Genomic DNA, 6,172 nt, shown 5'->3' with positions numbered 1-6,172 from the left:
TAACATGTTAACTCTCTATCTAGTATGTAACATGTTAACTCTCTATCTAGTATGTAACTACATGTTAACTCTCTATCTAGTATGTAACACATGTTAACTCTCTATCTAGTATGTAACATGTTAACTCTCTATCTAGTATGTAAACTACATATTAACTCTCTATCTAGTATGTAACTACATGTTAACTCTCTATCTAGTATGTAACATGTTAACTCTCTATCTAGTATGTAACATGTTAACTCTCTATCTAGTATGTAACATGTTAACTCTCTATCTAGTATGTAACTACATGTTAACTCTCTATCTAGTATGTAACATGTTAACTCTCTATCTAGTATGTAACATATTAACTCTCTATCTAGTATGTAACTACATGTTAACTCTCTATCTAGTATGTAACATGTTAACTCTCTATCTAGTATGTAACATGTTAACTCTCTATCTAGTATGTAACATGTTAACTCTCTATCTAGTATGTAACTACATGTTAACTCTCTATCTAGTATGTAACATGTTAACTCTCTATCTAGTATGTAACTACATGTTAACTCTCTATCTAGTATGTAACATGTTAACTCTCTATCTAGTATGTAACTACATGTTAACTCTCTATCTAGTATGTAACTACATGTTAACTCTCTATCTAGTATGTAACATGTTAACTCTCTATCTAGTATGTAACTACATATTAACTCTCTATCTAGTATGTAACATGTTAACTCTCTATCTAGTATGTAACTACATGTTAACTCTCTATCTAGTATGTAACATATTAACTCTCTATCTAGTATGTAACTACATGTTAACTCTCTATCTAGTATGTAACATGTTAACTCTCTATCTAGTATGTAACATGTTAACTCTCTATCTAGTATGTAACATGTTAACTCTCTATCTAGTATGTAACTACATGTTAACTCTCTATCTAGTATGTAACATGTTAACTCTCTATCTAGTATGTAACTACATGTTAACTCTCTATCTAGTATGTAACATGTTAACTCTCTATCTAGTATGTAACTACATGTTAACTCTCTATCTAGTATGTAACTACATGTTAACTCTATCTAGTATGTAACATGTTAACTATCTATCTAGTATGTAACTACATATTAACTCTCTATCTAGTATGTAACATGTTAACTCTCTATCTAGTATGTAACTACATGTTAACTCTCTATCTAGTATGTAACTACATGTTAACTCTCTATCTAGTATGTAACATGTTAACTATCTATCTAGTATGTAACTACATATTAACTCTCTATCTAGTATGTAACATGTTAACTCTCTATCTAGTATGTAACTACATGTTAACTCCTATCTAGTATGTAACATGTTAACTCTCTATCTAGTATGTAACTACATGTTAACTCTCTATCTAGTATGTAACATGTTAACTCTCTATCTAGTATGTAACATGTTAACTCTCTATCTAGTATGTAACATGTTAACTCTCTATCTAGTATGTAACTACATGTTAACTCTCTATCTAGTATGTAACATGTTAACTCTCTATCTAGTATGTAACTACATGTTAACTCTCTATCTAGTATGTAAAATGTTAACTCTCTATCTAGTATGTAACTACATGTTAACTCTCTATCTAGTATGTAACTACATGTTAACTCTATCTAGTATGTAACATGTTAACTCTCTATCTAGTATGTAACTACATATTAACTCTCTATCTAGTATGTAACATGTTAACTCTCTATCTAGTATGTAACATGTTAACTCTCTATCTAGTATGTAACATGTTAACTCTCTATCTAGTATGTAACATGTTAACTCTCTATCTAGTATGTAACTACATGTTAACTCTCTATCTAGTATGTAACATGTTAACTCTCTATCTAGTATGTAACATGTTAACTCTCTATCTAGTATGTAACTACATGTTAACTCTATCTAGTATGTAACATGTTAACTCTCTATCTAGTATGTAACATGTTAACTCTCTATCTAGTATGTAACTACATGTTAACTCTCTATCTAGTATGTAACATGTTAACTCTCTATCTAGTATGTAACTACATGTTAACTCTATTTAGTATGTAACATGTTAACTCTCTATCTAGTATGTAACTACATGTTAACTCTCTATCTAGTATGTAACTACATGTTAACTCTCTATCTAGTATGTAACATGTTAACTCTCTATCTAGTATGTAAACATGTTAACTCTCTATCTAGTATGTAACATGTTAACTCTCTATCTAGTATGTAACATGTTAACTATCTATCTAGTATGTAACATGTTAACTCTCTATCTAGTATGTAACATGTTAACTCTCTATCTAGTATGTAACATGTTAACTCTCTATCTAGTATGTAACATGTTAACTCTCTTTCTAGTATGTACTACATGTTATCTATCAATCTAGTATGTAACATGTTAACTCTCTATCTAGTATGTAACATGTTAACTCTCTATCTAGTATGTAACATGTTAACTCTCTATCTAGTATGTAACATGTTAACTCTCTATCTAGTATGTAACATGTTAACTCTCTATCTAGTATGTAACTACATGTTAACTCTCTATCTAGTATGTAACATGTTAACTCTCTATCTAGTATGTAATATGTTAACTCTCTATCTAGTATGTAACATGTTAACTCTCTATCTAGTATGTAACTATGTTAACTCTCTATCTAGTATGTAACATGTTAACTATCTATCTAGTATGTAACATATTAACTCTCTATCTAGTATGTAACATGTTAACTCTCTATCTAGTATGTAACATGTTAACTCTCTATCTAGTATGTAACATGTTAACTATCTATCTAGTATGTAACATGTTAACTCTCTATCTAGTATGTAACTACATGTTAACTCTCTATCTAGTATGTAACATGTTAACTCTCTATCTAGTATGTAACATGTTAACTCTCTATCTAGTATGTAACATGTTAACTCTCTATCTAGTATGTAACTACATGTTAACTCTCTATCTAGTATGTAACATGTTAACTCTATCTAGTATGTAACATGTTAACTCTCTATCTAGTATGTAACATGTTAACTCTCTATCTAGTATGTAACATGTTAACTCTCTATCTAGTATGTAACTACATGTTAACTCTCTATCTAGTATGTAACATGTTAACTCTCTATCTAGTATGTAACTACATGTTAACTCTCTATCTAGTATGTAACTACATGTTAACTCTATCTAGTATGTAACATGTTAACTCTCTATCTAGTATGTAACATGTTAACTCTGCAGCTTGATGTAAAATATCACCCAGATATTTGCAACACATTGCCCCCCCCCCTCCAAAAAAATGAAACAGCAGACAAATTACATTTATCCAATTATCACTTTATAGTTTTTAAAAAATCAATCCCCGTTGTAGTACAGTAGTTAAAATGTTTACAGTGTCACATCGTGCTGAAGACTCATTTGAGACTCTGTCTTTCTATCACGTGAAAGCTCATCTTCTTTCTACCTGAGAGACTAGTGTCCCCATTCTCCATACTCCCCCCACACACACACTTTCGTCACGGATTCAAAAGCATTGGATCGGCGTCTTGTACTTCAGAAGTGTGGAGAATAAGGGCTGCGCTTCCAACACACCTCTGCTCTATCGAGATGTGGAGTCAATGACACACGCTGACCTGTAGAGAGCAGCAAACACCAAGACAGGTCATACCCAAATCATTACTTTAAAAATATATATTATTATTTCACCTTTATTTAACCAGGTGGGCTAGTTGAGAACACCTTATTTAACCAGGTAGGCTAGTTGAGAACACCTTTATTTAACCAGGTAGGCTAGTTGAGAACACCTTTATTTAACCAGGTAGGCTAGTTGAGAACACCTTTATTTAACCAGGTAGGCTAGTTGAGAACACCTTATTTAACCAGGTAGGCTAGTTGAGAACACCTTATTTAACCAGGTAGGCTAGTTGAGAACACCTTTTATTTAACCAGGTAGGGCTAGTTGAGAACACCTTTTATTTAACCAGGTAGGCTAGTTGAGAACACCTTATTTAACCAGGTAGGCTAGTTGAGAACACCTTTATTTAACCAGGTAGGCTAGTTGAGAACACCTTTATTTAACCAGGTAGGCTAGTTGAGAACACCTTTATTTAACCAGGTAGGCTAGTTGAGAACACCTTTATTTAACCAGGTAGGCTAGTTGAGAACACCTTTATTTAACCAGGTAGGCTAGTTGAGAACACCTTTATTTAACCAGGTAGGCTAGTTGAGAACACCTTTATTTAACCAGGTAGGCTAGTTGAGAACACCTTTATTTAACCAGGTAGGCTAGTTGAGAACACCTTTATTCAACCAGGTAGGCTAGTTGAGAACACCTTTATTTAGCCAGGTAGGCTAGTTGAGAACACCTTTATTTAACCAGGTAGGCTAGTTGAGAACACCTTTATTTAACCAGGTAGGCCAGTTGAGAGTACCTTTATTTAACCAGGTAGGCTAGTTGAGAACACCTTTATTTAACCAGGTAGGCTAGTTGAGAACACCTTTGTTGACCAGGTAAGGCTAGTTGAGAGCCTTTTTATTTGTAGGTAGGCTAGTTGAGAACACCTTTTATTTTGCCGTTGCGTGATTGAGTACCTTTATTTAACCAGGTAGGCTAGTTGAGAACACCTTTATTCAACCAGGTAGGCTAGTTGAGAACATTTATTTAACCAGGTAGGCCAGTTGAACACCTTTATTTAACCAGGTAGGCCAGTTGAGAACACCTTTATTTAACCAGGTAGGCCAGTTGAGAACACCTTTATTTAACCAGGTAGGCTAGTTGAGAACACCTTTATTTGACCAGGTAGGCTAGTTGAGAACACCTTCATTTAACCAGGTAGGCTAGTTGAGAACACCTTTATTTGACCAGGTAGGCTAGTTGAGAACACCTTTATTTAACCAGGTAGGCTAGTTGAGAACACCTTTATTTAACCAGGTAGGCTAGTTGAGAACACCTTTATTTAACCAGGTAGGCCAGTTGAGAACACCTTTATTTAACCAGGTAGGCTAGTTGAGAACACCTTTATTTGACCAGGTAGGCTAGTTGAGAACACCTTTATTTAACCAGGTAGGCTAGTTGAGAACACCTTTATTTAACCAGGTAGGCTAGTTGAGAACACCTTTATTTAACCAGGTAGGCTAGTTGAGAACACCTTTGATTTAACCAGGTAGGCTAGTTGAGAACACCTTTATTTAACCAGAGTAGGCTAGTTGAGAACACCTTTATTTAACCAGGTAGGCTAGTTGAGAACACCTTTATTTAACCAGGTAGGCTAGTTGAGAACACCTTTATTTCAACCAGGTAGGCCAGTTGAGAACACCTTTATTTGAACCAGGTAGGCTAGTTGAGAACACCTTTATTTAACCAGGTAGGCTAGTTGAGAACACCTTTATTTAACCAGGTAGGCTAGTTGAGAACACCTTTATTTAACCAGGTAGGCTAGTTGAGAACACCTTTATTTAACCAGGTAGGCTAGTTGAGAACACCTTTATTTAACCAGGTAGGCTAGTTGAGAACACCTTTATTTAACCAGGTAGGCTAGTTGAGAACACCTTTATTTAACCAGGTAGGCTAGTTGAGAACACCTTTATTTAACCAGGTAGGCTAGTTGAGAACACCTTTATTTAACCAGGTGGGCTAGTTGAGAACACTCTTTATTTAACCAGGTAGGCTAGTTGAGAACACCTTTATTTAACCAGGTAGGCCAGTTGAGAACACCTTATTTAACCAGGTAGGCTAGTTGAGAACACCTTTATTTGACCAGGTAGGCTAGTTGAGAACACCTTTATTTAACCAGGTAGGCTAGTTGAGAACACCTTTATTTAACCAGGTAGGCTAGTTGAGAACACCTTTATTTAACCAGGTAGGCTAGTTGAGAACAAGTTCTCATTTGCAACTGCGACCTGGCCAAGATAAAGCAAAGACAGTGCGACACAAACAACAACACAGAGTTACACATGGAGTAAACAAACAATAAACAGTCATTAATACAGTGAGTGCAAATGAGGATAAGGGAGTTAAAGGCAATAAATAGGCCATGGTGGTAAAGTCATTACAATATAGCAATTAAACACTGGAATGGTAGATGAATGTGCAAGTAGAGATTTTTGATTATTTGTTTAATATATTTTTTTTTAACATTTATTTAACTAGGCACCTTTACTGGGGTGCAAAGGAGCAAG

General features: G+C 34.3%; 1 long non-coding RNA gene across 2 annotated transcripts; it reads right to left on the bottom strand.

Annotated features, from left to right (window-relative positions):
• Positions 1-4,741: 4,741 nt before the first annotated feature.
• Positions 4,742-5,848, bottom strand: LOC127922935 (uncharacterized). Of its 2 annotated transcripts, none has more exons than XR_008112896.1 (3): positions 5,741-5,848; positions 4,846-5,043; positions 4,742-4,812 (listed from the first exon to the last, which is right to left on the bottom strand). It is a non-coding gene; the product is annotated as an uncharacterized LOC127922935 (long non-coding RNA). The 2 variants fall into 2 exon arrangements; XR_008112895.1 differs by lacking the exon at positions 5,741-5,848 and having other exon boundaries at positions 4,846-4,878; positions 5,011-5,118.
• Positions 5,849-6,172: the final 324 nt, after the last annotated feature.

This window comes from Oncorhynchus keta, unplaced genomic scaffold (genome assembly GCF_023373465.1).
Source record: "Oncorhynchus keta strain PuntledgeMale-10-30-2019 unplaced genomic scaffold, Oket_V2 Un_contig_27739_pilon_pilon, whole genome shotgun sequence".
NCBI lineage: Eukaryota > Metazoa > Chordata > Actinopteri > Salmoniformes > Salmonidae > Oncorhynchus > Oncorhynchus keta.
This window is presented reverse-complemented; position numbering and strand designations above follow the sequence as displayed.